Raw genomic sequence first — 15,300 nt, 5'->3', positions numbered from 1 at the left:
TGTCAAATTACCTTTGGAAAATCATGCCAATTCATCCTCCTATCCAATATACTAGTGTCATAGACTGTTACTATACCAGTCTAAAGGTGAGAATTTCTATCTCTTTGAAGTTTGAATTTACATTTATTTGTAATGAGTAAGATAGCTGGTATTTTCACATATCTAAAAGACATTTTTACTTCTTCTACTGTGAAGTCTTCTTCCATGTTCCTGTTCCTTGACTATTTTTCTCTTCTAATTTTGTTCTTTTTACTATTAATTTATTCTTCATTATTACCAAATATTATTTTTTCTTATACCACAAATGCCATATCCAAAGCATATCTCTTGTTTTGTGTTGTTTATGGTTGCTTATCATTCAGAAATATTTCACTGTATCATTAGAATTTGCATTTCATTTCCTGTGCCTCATATTCACTATGTCATCTTTTCTTTGTTTTTGTTACTAAAACTACACTATACTTTCTCTTAGTATTGTTTTTCATTTTCAACGTGGGTGCATGTGTGATATGTGCGTTTGAATGTGTACAGGGATATATGTGGAGGCCCCTGAATGATGTCAGGATTCTTTTTTGATCATTCTCCTACTTTATTCTATTAGGTAGGGTATTTCAGTTATTCCTAGGGCATGCCAAGATGGATAGTCTTCTTAATCAAGTTGCTTTAAGGAACATCTGTCTCTACCTTCCAAAGCTGGAAGTAGAGGTGAAATGCCATGCTCATGCTGAATTTTCAGTGTGTTTTGAGGATTTGAACCCTGTTCCTCATATTTGAGTGGTAGGCATTTGAACCATTAAGCCACACTTCCTCTTTTCTAGTATTTTATGGCTTCATTATTTTTAAGTAGATAGCAGATAGTTTGTACAGCATTGAGAAATGGAACAAAGGTGTCCAGCAAATCCACAAAATTCATTTTTGGGATCCTGAGGTGATATTAAAGATTAAATAGAGGGCCAACAATAAGCATATTTAAGTAGGCTCAAACAAGGCTGGGTCCTTCCTACCCAACACTAACCCATCATTGACTGTTCCTGTGAGGTAGTCTGAGACATTGGTAGAACCATGGGAAATCTTCTGCTTGAGCCTTTTCCTTCTCTCAGTATGAGATTCTTTGGGAAAAAATTTCATTTCTTGTGATCCATTGTTTCGATAATCTGACGTCAAGCCAGACTATGAGATATGAGTTTGTCCTTTTAGTATCTTCATGCCAGGATGATTATAATTCCCTATCTCTCCAAAAGTACCTTAATCATGAGAATGAGCAAGAAAATAACTGAATCAAATATAATAAAATGAAAACAAGTATGGATCAAGGTGAGAATACATTTAATGACAGGTAGTCATACATAAGAACCCCCTCCCCCGCTTTATTCCATTCTCTAGGCTTTTAGCTCTTTCTGGAAGGACTAGAACAAAAAACTTCATGTTAGTGGTTTGAGACAGGGTCAAACCATGAAATCTATGCTGGCTTCCAGCTCATGCTTATATTTCAGCTTTTGAAGTGGGGGTATTCCTGGCAAGTCCTGTAATGCACAATGAGAAAGGACATAGCAACATCATGCACAAAAGGAGCAACAACTCATGGAACTTGTTGATTATGGGTTAACAAGGAAACATGCTCCATTCATCCATGAACCAAATTTTGCTCTCTTAAATGAAAATAATGGAATCATTTCATGTTGTTTCAGACCTTGTTAGAAAACAATCATTTTGAGTCCCTCTAACTACTGACTCCTAAAACCTGCTTAAAACATATAATGATGGCCTCTCAGAGACTCTCCTACCCTCTGGTAAAAACTGTATGGTGTCTTTTGGACTTAAAAGGTATCCAAAATTTCCATACTGGACAGTCTTAGTCTTATTAATCAATATCTGGATATATATATATATATATATATATATATATATATTTGTTTATTTGTTTACTCTGGCAAAATAAGAATTTTGCATTTGTAAATATGAGATACAGTCGTAGATAGTCTGTTTTCCGGACCCACCACTGTTTCTTAAATTTATAGGTGCTATACTAAGTACTTTTGGTTGTCAGTACAATAAAATTACTCTATTAAACACAACAAATATGAAATTCTGCTTTAAAGGTAATTTCTATTTAGTGCTTCTGTGTTAAAATGTCAGTGTTGGTGACTCTGAGTATAAACTCCTTTAAACTGTTCACGACTTCTAAAGATTGATAGACATTAGACTTTTGTAAATCTTTAAACAATTACATAATACTCAAAGTAGTTTTACTCATGTTAGTTGTATTTTTGTAAAACCTTATAGCTAACCATAGGCTCTTACTTGATAGTTGTGTTTCTATGCATCCTCTTTTGCTTCATTTTTATGTTTAACCAGTTTGCTCTATCAAGTTGCAGTGACACTTTACATTATTTTGTAGTGTAGTATATTCCTATTTGTGTGGGGGTGTATTTTGGTTTCTGCATTCTACTCTAGTAATCTGTTTCTTGAGTTATGTCTATTCAGTCTTTAATCAGCACAACTATAAAATATATTGCACTATCTCATGGGTCTTGGCTCCCCTCATTCATCATGTTTTCTAATATCTTACTAGCTCATACATGTTTCCCTTTTCCATATGTAATTTGAGTCATCATATCCAGTCTCCTAAATTTTTCTTATAATAACATTAAGATTGCTTTTGAGTTTAGGCTCATCTTCTAAAGCACTGACATCTTTAAATATTGAATCTGTGATTTATTCAATTCATTTATTGTCTGTCAGTGTCAACATGAGGACAAGAATGCCCTACTAAGGTACAGGTGCAGATAGTTTGAAGAGGTTCACTAGTAAATATCTTCTTTGAACATATACATTGATAGCTGGCATTGACTGATCTGTAATAAACAGTAGATCATGGACATGCTGAATGGGTAAGTGCTCAAAGCCTGATGTAAAATGATTTATACATTACCATTTTTGTCCAAATCAGCTGCTGAATAATAAATATATACAGTATACTAATCACATTGCTTTTAATGTGAACATTATTTCAAATTTCATTGTCAAATACGACTATGAAAAGCCCACCAAATTAGCTGTATAGGTGTCTCTGCCAGTTAATTAGTTAATGTTAATAAATTATATCATAGATAATGAATTATATTCATAGTAAGTGAATGAATAATCTGTAGGCTGGCTTTCTTTGGACCTTAATGCTCAAATTGACATTGTGGTCAATGCAACACATGACTTCCATTTATGGCTATTGTCTTACAGGTGACAGCAGATGACACATTTGCAGTAATCTATTTCACTTTCCTTGCCCATCTGTTAGATCATACACTATCACAATATGCCACGGGAGTAAATCTGCCTCCAATGTCTATTCCTGCCTTTTCCAAATTACTTGATGTCCTTCAACTTCTTTCTGAGAAAGTACACTAGGTATTTCTGTTGGTTATCCACACTATTGTTGCATTTTGCATTTCAATATACAAACAGAATGGAGATTGACATATTTAAATGTTCTTCCTTGTTTACCCTTCATCCTCCTGACAGTTGCCAAATCCAACAGGATCTAAATCTCTTTTCATCCTCATTGTTCTATTACCCCACTCAAAGCAACCTGCTTTGAATTCTGCATTAGTCCACTTGTATAGACTATTTGGTAAGTTTGTTAGCAGTGAGAAAAGAAACATTAGAAAATAGAGTAGGAAGAATGATACCCCAAATTCATATCTGAGACAGACTGCTATGAAAAACTCATTAACAAGAAAATGAATAAATGAGTTTATTGACAGCTATGTTTCATATGAACTTAGTAGACATGGAAGGAATGTACAGTTTTCAAAGTCATTATGAATCCCAGCTAGCATGCTTTCTTCAACCAACAACCTATTTGCTGAATTTGCAGATGTTCATAGTGTGACAGAGGAAAGAACATTGAGAGTCTATGGACAGCAACCTGGGGAAAGGCAATTAAATGGCAGGGAATGTCTAGCTAATAAAGCTTGCTGCTATAAATTCCTCTGCTATCATCTGCAGGCTGATGAGGGTAGGAAGTTGTCTTCAGTATGTAACCTTTGTTCTCCCTGGAAGAGAGAAAACAGCATAGTTTTTCTTTTTGTAAATCTATTTCTGTGTTTAGGCAAATAGAGGAAGGGCAGAGAACTCTTCTATATCCATTTTTTCCTTAATTGCCTTCAGCTCAAGAGTGCTTCATATTGTAAGAAGGAACACGGTGGTCTCCAACAAGGCAAAGCCCCAAATTTGTACCATTTGCTGATTTCTGCAGTATAGCTAACTTCTAATAGGGCTACAGATGCTTTAACAATACGTGCCCAGAATTCTTCCAGGTTAATATTGTTCCATTGTTTAGACTATTCCTTTCAGCTACTCATCTAGGCATCACTGTACCTATCTTAGTGTAAGTATTATAAAGATTGTTGTAGGACAAGATCTCTCCTATTAGCAGGGATGCTAGAAAGCCCGTACTGTGTTTTCTTAGGGCACACTGACTTTTTGTTGCCTTGGTGCTACATAAGTATATCACTTTTCAGTATTTTCCAGTGGCTTAAAATTAAGTGAAAGGAAAGGTTGCTATATCCTTTATGTCTTACAGAAATCCTGGCCCATAGAAGGTCAAAAATATTTGTTAAATTAATGAATGAATTTATTGTGTTTCATTATCTTCAATTTATATCATTTCATTGCACTATGACAGCAATCAGTAGCAGTAATAAAATGGAATTTAATATCTTAATAGCTGAGAGCAGGAAAACAGTCATATTACTAAATACTAGTGCTTTTTATTACTAATAAAATATGATCATGTAAGTGCTATTTAAAACATGTTTTAAGAACATTCTGGAATGAGTGTTCCCTAGTACTGAGTAAACATTAAATTGAACAGGTTACTCTGAAATATATTATCAACATAAGCACAGAGTTGGTACTTGCAGAAATGTAGAGAATTGAATTATAAACCTATAGTATTGGGGACAGAGTTACCAGTACTTAAAAGCACTTGCTGCTCTTTCAGAGGACCTGAATTCAGTTAGCAGCACCCCTGCTAGACAGCTCCAACAACTTTTAAATCCAGCTCAGAGGGATCTGACATCCTATTCTTCTTTCTCTCTCTCCTTTTTTCCTATTGGATATTTTATTTATTTACATTTCAAATGTTATCCCCTTTCCCAATCTTCCCCCCAGTAGTCCCCTATCCCATCCCGCCTCTTCCTGCTTCTATGAAGGTGTGCTCCCACCCACCCACCAACTCCTGCCTGCCCTTGATTCTCTTATAGTAGGACATCTATTGAGACTTCCCAGTACCAAGGGCCTCTTCTCCCATTGATACAAGGTATGGCCATCCTCTGCTACATATGAGACTGGAGTCAGGGGTCCCTCCATGTGTACTCTTTGGTTGGTGGTTAATCCCTGGGAGCTCTGGGGGTCTGGTTGGTTGATGTTGTTCCTCCTATGGGGTTGGAAACCCCTTCAACTCCATCAGTCCTTTCTCCATTGGGGACCAGTTATAAATTAAATGCTTGGCTATGGGCATCCACCTCTGTATTATTGTCAGGCTCTGTTAGAGCCTCTCAGGAGGCAGCTATATCAGGCTTATGTCAGCATACACTTCTTGGTATCCATAATAGTGTCTCACATCATATTCTTATTAGCATTACTTCAAGGCACCACCCAACAGTTACCTAGCAACAGCCAGTTACCAGCCTGGCTTGATATAAAAGGACTCTTTAGTCTCTCCTCCTTTTCTCTTTTTCTGACACCTCTCTCTCTCTCTCTCTCTCTCTCTCTCTCTCTCTCTCTCTCTCTCTCCTCTCTCTCCTTCTCTCTCTCTCCCCCTCTCTCCCCTTTTCCTTTGTCCCCTCTCTCTGCCTCTACTCTCTTCCCAACCCCCCCATCCCAACTCCCCAGATAAAACTTCATTTTATATGAGACTCATCATATGACTGATACCAGGGGTGGGGATGACTCAGCATGTGTCTGCTAAGGCACCCTCTCCCTCCACACCATACCATGATTTACAAAATATATCAATTCTTCCCTCCACTAGAATCTTCCCAAACCAGAGCTTTCATACACACCCAACACACACACACACACACACACACACACACACACACACACACACACACACGCGAGAGAGAGAGAGAGAGAGAGAGAGAGAGAGAGAGAGAGAGAGAGAGAGAGAGAGAGAGAGTTCAAAAATCTAATTCTGTTTACAAGGTGGTGTCCTGGATGGATCAGCAATTTTGAGCAGTTGTTGCTTTTACAAAGGACTTGGGTTTCATTCCCAGCACCCACAATTCCAGTTCCAAGAGATCCCCTTGTCCCTCATTTGATCTCTGTGGAAATTAGGCAGTACATGGTACACAAAAACACATGTAGGCAAAACATTCCTAAGTAAAATAGATAAGTCAAAACAAATGTTTAATTGATGTTTCCTTAAAGTCAATATGAATCACACTAGTACTCTCCTTCCTCCAAAGAGGTCCCAGGGAATCAGTTTTGCTTCGCTGTTTAAAATCCAGAGATAAGTAATTAGGAAGGAAGGTAATTGCCAGATATGAATAATCAGGAAGGAGTGCAATTTCAAGAAGTCAGAGGCTATGAGCAGTGGCACATCTGGAAGCAGAGGCAGGCAGATCTCGATGAGTTTGAGGCAAGCCTAGATGGCATAACTAGTAAACACCAAAAGAGGAAGCAAACCACAAAGAAGCCAAACAAACAGAGAAACAGACACCAAACAATCAAAAACCACCACAACCAACAAAATCACAGAGCTAAAAACTTTCAAATCCTTCCATAATTACAAGATCATAATTACAAGATCTGTGGAGTAGATAGTAAACAAGTCCATGGGTTTCCATAGGTAATTTTAGTAACTTCAGTGAAAGAGAAAACAAAGCTTCCCTTTTCAAAGATTCCTAGGCCCTAAGAACTTCCGAGTGAACCCTTATTTTCTAGTTGGAGATGAAGGAAAATCTAAGGTGAGTATGGAAGCAGGAAAATATCAAAACAAAAACAAGAGCACAAAGTCTTTGTTTAAGCATCAAAGGGTCAAACTCTGTGCTCAACTTACCTGGAGTTCATTGTGACAGTTAAATACAATCAAAAATAGACATTATGACCCTTGCCTGTTTTTTTTCCTCAGTCAGTAGTACTACAGAAAATCTAACTGAATTAGAAATTAATTTAGAAAGAAAGAGCTGATATTTTAAAGAAGTGTTATGTCTATCTTTAAGTAAATGATTCCAAATAAGAGGATATTGCTGTGTCAAAGTAAGCACCCTGTAGAACAGAACAAAACATTCTAATTATTTCAAGCACAAAGGTTTTTTTAAAAATAATATTGGCAAGAAAATGCTGTTTCTTCCAGGTTATTTTTCTTTAATTGTATATATATATCAAATAGAAGAATTTGAAGGGTAAGCATGAAAGTACTATCATTTTCAAACTGGCAAAATTTACTTTTAGGAACTGACATCATATCTTAACTTTACACAAATATTTCCTTTCTAATCTCAAGCACAAGTTGCTTGATTTTTTTCCCCCCTTTGATGTGGTTTATGATCGCTGACTTTGAGCTACCGTACTGTTGAAAAGAAGTCAGATTTCCCAAACTATTATGGAAACTTCTATGACTAAAGTTTCTTAAGTGCAATAGGTGAAAAGTAGCGTGAGTTGATGTGTAAATTCACTGTTTAAGTAAATATATTATCCCCCTCTGTGTTCAGGCAATCACCTGGAAGCTTACAGCAGCCAGCTATAATTTCTAGGTCAGAAGAAATAAAGGCCTACTGGTGGAGGTAAGTTTTCCCTCCTCCTGCTAGCAGAGGAGAGAGGGATAGCTTAATCACTGGGTGAATGAACAGTACAATTTTATGTTGCCAAAACAAAGAAAAAGAGAATCAACTATTGTAAGTATAAGATGTAAGTGAGAGTTGGCAGGAGGCTTATTCTGTCTAAGCTGGCACAAGCTATCATAAACTGCTTAGCTCAAAGGACAGAAAATTATCTTTTAAACTATTTATTATTATTATTATTATTATTATTATTATTAAATTGCATACAACAAACTTTTATTGTATCTATCCTCTCTGACTCCTTACATGCATGCACAACCCACTGCTGTGCTCCCTCCAAACTTCATGTTCTCTTTTTATAACCTAGTGAGTCTAATCAATGATTCCTCTAAGTCCAAGGGAGTAGCAGGACCATCCACTGGAGAATGGACCACTTCGCTGAAGAACAATGACGCTCTGTACTCCAAGAACCTTTAAGTGTCAATGCTCTTCAGATACTCATGGGCCCTCTCCCATCTATGCTGAAATAGAAACTTAACTTTTACAGTTCTGGATACTGGGAAGTCTAAAATGTCAAGCAAATCTGTGTCAAATAAGAAAAATAAAATAAAATAATTTACAGTATAACACAGCACAGCAAAGCACAGCACAGCACAGCAAATTATAGCATATAGTGTAGTATAGTATGTTTGGTTTCAGGAATCCACAGAGACTCTGTCTGTCTTCCTAATATCATGGCTTGTAGCTAGCATTCCAACTTAAAATCTGGGAAGATGCAAGCATTCAAACCATAAAAAGTAGAGAATACTAGCTCTTTGCAGTCCTCACAGTCCCCAAAATACAGTATTGGTGGAGTGTGTGATGTGATATCTGAAATAGAATGGTAGACAGACAATGGATCTTAACCTGCATGTTAAAAACATTACCAGATAGACAAGGGCACATGCACTAAATGTTAGCAAAACATTGCATTTCCCAAAACTGCATCTTTGAATAAGTTTAGCTTCAGTTTCCACATCTCCTTACCAAAACTGTTCAATTTCAGTGACATGAAAATTTTAGAAAAACAGTCCCTTTGTCTAGATACCTTATAAAATGAAGAATTTAGCAGTGAATTTTAAAAGAATAGATTGCTTTGGGGAATTGTAAATGTGATTTTCCCATTAGTTCAGTCCAATAAACATGGTCAGTTTGCTATCATTTGATAGATGTGCAATGAAGATTCAGAATGAATCCCTGGTTTCAAGTCTAGAACCTAATGGACAGGTGTTCACCTCAGTATAATAGAAGTGAATTAGAGTTTCAATTCAAATTCTAACAGATGGCATTGTCACAGATACTAAATTATACTATCAATGGTAGATATAATTCTTACAGCAAACCAGAGACTGGCATTAGGGGAAAATGTACTAGGGCATGCTGAGAACATATGCACTGAGGAGGAGAAATTCTAATTTTAAAATATGATTGAGGAATAAAGAAAAGACCATGCATGTTTTTCAGAATAACTAGAAGAAAATAACTTTAAAAATTCATGTGAGCTGGCACAAGATAATTATCCCAATGTTCTAAAAAATTACATTAGGCTCACCTATATGTTGCATAAGAAAATTAATATCCTGTTTATTACAAGAAAATGCATATTAAATGTTGAGACAAAGTTATGTCCATACTCAATAAGTAGAAAATGGCTCACCCATTAAATTAATATGCTAGATTTTACCACTTAATAGATTGCCAAATCTTTTGTTGTTTAGTGTCTCAACAATAATTTTTCTAAAGGTGTTATTCTATCATGGTTATGATTGGGTAGTTTGTATTTTTAAATAATAGCCCATCACTTTTATCATGAATTTATATGCCAAACTTTTTAACTAACTGTATACTTTTCAGCTATTAAGGACATAAAGACTTGTCAATGACTTTGGTCCCAACAACAAAAAATATATATGCCATTTTCATTCGCAGTAAGTTTTACATTGTAAACTAATTTCACATCTTTTAAAAAACCACTTATGATACCAACTTGAGTTCCTCTCGATTACCTGCTATTTAACCCGAAGCAGCAGAGCTTCATAAGATTGACTCTTCAAGAAGCAATGCCATCTGAAAGTGAAGAAATCATAGGACTTCCACACTTGGCTCCAGATAACTATGTTCACAGCACAGACAGAACATTCTGTGACAGCTGGGGGAGTGGAGACAGTCCCTTGTCAAGATACACTGAAGTACTCTGTTCTCAATGCTACCATAAATGATTTGCAGATAAGATGGTTTGTCATTGCCTTTCCTGTTATTTCAATTTGCTCATATGCAGAAGCCCACAGAGTAACAGACATTGTTTATCTATCAGCCTCTGATGTATTATTATGCCAACCTCATCCCTGCTAAGGCTGAACTGCTTCAAGGATCTAGATGCATCCTTCAGTGTTTGGGTCAACAATCCCAGATCCTGTTCTCCCAGGAAGGGAGTTTAACTCATCTTCATAGTGTGAGAGCATGGGGATTAATTCATAGATTTTAATGGTCTTTTCATTTACTGCACTGCATGAGGTGACAATCAGAGTTTGTTTTGTTCTGACTAAATTTGATTTTATATCATCTTCACATATGGCTCTTCACTATTATCACCATTGGGCTTTTCCCACAGGAGCCATGTACTTGTGATATGACAGGCTACACAGAGAGTGGCACTGGAAAGCTGAGCCTGTTAAGTATGGATGGAGAAGAAGTAAACTGAATATATTGTTTCGTTGTCATTCACCAACACCACAAAGTGGCAGACAGAACGATGAATAAGTTATAAATCTGCACAAACGAAACAAATACATCACAACCTTATAAAAATATGGGTGTGACTTAATATCTAGTAACATGCCCACTGGCTCATATGTAGGTACATGTCTTGTTTTTAGGCTACAAATAATCTCTTGATGAGATGAATAGGTCAAAGCTGACCTTGGCACTGTGTAATAATCGCAAAGAACCTTCTTCATTCTAATCAAGGCACAAGCATTTATTATTTCTGATGATGGTTACTGGTAGCTCTGCTTTATTGGACACCAAACTAAGTCCCATTCCCAATGTAATGTTGTTTCATCTTTATGACAGCTCTGTGTAACATAGTCTATTATTATTCTCATTTTTTCCTGATGAAGAACATGAGGGTCAGGGGAGATAAGTAACCTTTGCCAGGTATACTGTTAAACGACAGGGCCAAAATTCATACATTAGTATCAGACTGCAGATTCTGCAGGGCCACTCTGGATGGATTTGTGTTTTATTTCTCAGGTATCTTTTATTGTGTTTCAAAGACAGAAATAAATTATTGCTTCTGATTATCTTCATGCCCTTTATCCATTCTTTCTATAAGCATAACTATTTCAGGAGTTGACTTTGTCTAGAAGATTGTATGTCAAATTTTATTCTCAGATAAAGGTCGCTGAAGTAGTGAGCATGTGCCTATGGGATGAATTTGTCCACTGTGAATTGTATATCACCCCAACACTGCAGTTAGCATGACTATATTTATTATGTGGACTGGGATGGCAACAAAGAATGGGTAACTTCACTGTAGCACCGAAAATCCATCACCAAAATCTCTCCTCAAAATTCAGGATGAAGTTTCCAAAAACTATTTACATTGCTAGACTTTTCATTTAATTAAGAATCTCATCTTAAAGTCATGTAAAATGTATCATGTTCTACATATCTTTTGACTAAAAGCTAATTGTGATTTTTTTCAATTGTGTTTAATACTCTCAAATATCGCAGCTGTTTTTGAGGAACAAAAAATATTTTGTTTTCAGAGAGCATGGTAGAAATCCTAGTGTTTATGAAAAATCAAACTTCTTTAAAATGTCATTGTTTTGATCCTTCAGATTCCCTAAAAGTGATATGTAAAAGACAAGTCCTATTTTAAAAAAAAATGGAAGCCTTAACTTTTAAAATAATAATACATTACTAAATCATATTGAGATTATTCTTCCAGACTTGTAACTAGTCCCTTCACTTTGGGATTCTGGATCTGATAGAATAAAGAGCTGATTTGGCCAAGATTGTGTTTTGCTTTGTGTCTTTGTTTTGGTTTTACTGCTGTGAACAGACACTATGAGCAAGGCAACTTTTATAAATGACAACATTTAATTGGAGCTGGCATACAGATTCAGAGGTTCAGTCTAGTATCAAGGCTGGAACATCGCAGCCTTCAGGCAGGCATGGTATAGGAGGAGCTGAGAGTTCTACATCTTCATCTGAAGGCCACTAGCAGAATATTGACTCCTAGGCAGATAGGAAACAGTTATTAAAGCCCACACCCATAAAGTCACACCTACTCCAAGAAGGTCACATCTCCCAACAGTGTCACTCCTGGGCCATCACACTTTGGATTAATCAAGGCACAATGTTAGGGCCTGCTGATAAGAGCAAAAGCTTATATATATATAACCTCCAGAAATGTAAACTGGAACACAGATTTAAATTCTCTTTTCTCTCTCTCTTTCTGTGTGTGTGTGTGTGCGTGTGTGTGTGTGTGTGTGTGTGTGTGAGAGAGAGAGAGAGACATGCGTGCGCACCTGTGTTTACCCTTGCTTTAAGGGTAGGATTTTCACTTATGAAATTTAAATTTGCCTATGAATTAAAGACTGGATTTGGATAGTATGTGGTGTAGAATGACTATTGCTGACTATTGCACTTATTCAGGATCTTGTAGTTCTTTCTGCTTTCTTGTCTCCCTCTATAGATGGACAGGTTGTTCTGAGTCATTTATTAGCTGTATGAAGGAAGAAGAGAGTAACCTGTAAAAGGGTATATTTCAAATTCTACTAGCCAAGTGTTTTGAAAAATAATGGATTGCAATCCATTAATGAGAAGAAAAAAACATGACAGACAATTTTTTAAAGAGAAAAAAAGAATTTACTACATATTTATGTGTGTGTATGTATGTGTATGTGTGTGGGGGTGCTGGATCACAATATATAATGTATATTTCACTGGTATTTTTTTAAGTACAAGACTAAAATGAACTGCACTGGACTTTTGCCCGTGATATATCAATTTTTGAGTTTTGTTTCTGAAGTAATGGGGCTGTCTTTTTCTCTGAGTAAATCCTGTCATTCTACAAATAAGTAAGATTGCTAAGTAAAAGCTTTTAAGTAGAAAACTCCATGTATTGCTTATTCTCTTTGATTTCAGTATTATTTTCTTTTTTATTTATTCTTCTCTCGTATAATACATCCTGACCATATAGCATCTCCCCCCCCCACCTCTCAGAACACTCCTTACTTCTCCTCTCCCCAAGATCCACTACTCCTTCATTTACCTTCAGAAGATGTCAGGCCTTTCAGTATTATCAGCTAAACATGATATAACAATTACAATAATATCAGACACAAATGCTCATATCAAGACTGGGTGAAGTAACCCAGTAAGAGGAAAAGGGTCCAAGGAACAGGCAAGAGTCAGAGACACCCCCAACTCCCAGTTAGGACTCCCACAAAAGCCCCAAGCTAAATAACCAAAGCATGTATGCATCAAAACTAGTGCAGACCCATGCAGGCTCCATGGTGATGGTGTTAGGATTGGCAATTAGTGAGTGGTACTGTTAAGAGATGTGTCCTTGTTAGAGGAAGAGTGTCATTGTGAGGTGGGCTTTGGAAGTCTCCTATCTTCAGGCTCCATCCATTGTGGAAGAAAGCTTCCTCCTAGCTGCCTGAGGATACCAGTTTCTCCTGGTTGCCTTTGAACCAAGATGCAGAATTCTCAAGTTCTTCTCCAGCACCAAGTCAGCCTGCATGCTGCCACACTTCCTGCTATGATGATAATGGACTAAATCTCCATTAAAAATGTAAGCCAGCTATACTTAATGTTTGCCTTTATAGAGTTGACTTGGTCATGGTATCTCTTTATAGCAATGGAAACCTTAACTAAGATACTTCATGGTTACCACTTCAGGCTCTGTGAGCCCCACAGCTCTGTTAGCATGCAGCTACTATTACATCTTAGTAGAAAAGTCTATCTTGTATGAGAATAGATGTAGTGTATTGATATCACTGCTCACATAGAGAAAAAAAAAGTGTGTTCTAGAATCCAATAGACTCAGACATGTGAAAGCTTTTTACCAACCCTCACAACTGAACATTCATAATGCTCAAAGGACATTATTGACAGAATAAGGTGTTCAGTAATATAGAAACAGTTGATGCATAGGCAATCTTGTCAAGGAGATTTACAGTCTACTGAGAAAGAGACATGTAAAGCAATAATTGAAGACAATAAACTAAGTGAGGTTATACAAATCACGCATCAGTATTCTGGCTTTCAAAGCCATTCCTCTGGCTACCCTCACTTTGTTCTCTATGATAAAACTATCTGCTACAAGGTGACCATTCAAAAGTTTCTTCATCAGATGGTATCTTCAAGGGGTTGACTGGGAAAAGTATAGCTACTGAGGGATTTTAAAAAAGTGAGGTTACTGTATTTTTCTCCTCTCTTCATCTCCGGGGCTGCAGCTAACTACTTGGAAGCCTGTCATGGTTCCAGGTTGCACTAGATGGCTCTGTCCCTTAGAGATCTCACTCAATGTTACATTCATTTGTTGACCATTTCCACTAACGTTTTAGGATATATTTTATCTATTAAATTCTCTTCACTTTAAGATTTAATTCTATCTTTTTTCTGACTTGACCATGATTAATATAGGAGTTCAAAATGAGATGAATATGAATCTTCATCACATTGATTGCTGGTATTAATTTAATCCTTGTAGATCTCAGGTATTATTCTAAAAGACTTTCTTATACTACTAGCCCTATTTTAGAGATGGAGAAAGTGAGGCACATAGTTTTATTTGTCCAAGGACATGGTATGGTTTTTAATTTGGGCTTTTTATTTTAAATCGGTGATTTCCCTTTCAAAATCTTTTATTAGGCATGCTCTTTCTCACACATATTATGCATTAAAAATTTTAATTATTGTTGGATGTTAATTTATTATTTGGTTGATATAAATGAATATTTTTAAACCTCTATTAAGAACAAATATGTTGGTACGCTATGATATGGTACGTCATGATGACTGTCTTTGATCAGGAAACAGTCCCTTTTGACCTAATTTTATGGGTGTGTTGGCATTTCCAAAATCAAGGACTTCTCAAGTAGACTAAACTGCTGAATCTTCTGGCCATGTGAGATTGAGATGACAGCCACCCCCCAGATGATTGGTTTATCTTTGAAATAGAGCTGCACTTGGAAATATTCCTGTCTGATCTTCTGTGAAATTTGCAGCTTTGTCCTAAAACCACTACTCCTCAATTTGTCCATTTGAAGTCAACATACATTTTATTATTGTGGTAAATCAGATCTGGGAAGTAATCTTGTCTGTGTAGCTAAATAATCATTGACACACAACATTATGGTTGTTTCTCATTACTGTAGTTTGGGGAGCTACTTTTCTCAAACTTTCTCAATCAATACAATATAAATCTATCAGCTACCATCTAAACAACCCTCTGGGT

Source organism: Mus pahari, chromosome X, assembly GCF_900095145.1.
Source record: "Mus pahari chromosome X, PAHARI_EIJ_v1.1, whole genome shotgun sequence".
NCBI classification, from domain to species: domain Eukaryota; kingdom Metazoa; phylum Chordata; class Mammalia; order Rodentia; family Muridae; genus Mus; species Mus pahari.
This window is presented reverse-complemented; position numbering follows the sequence as displayed.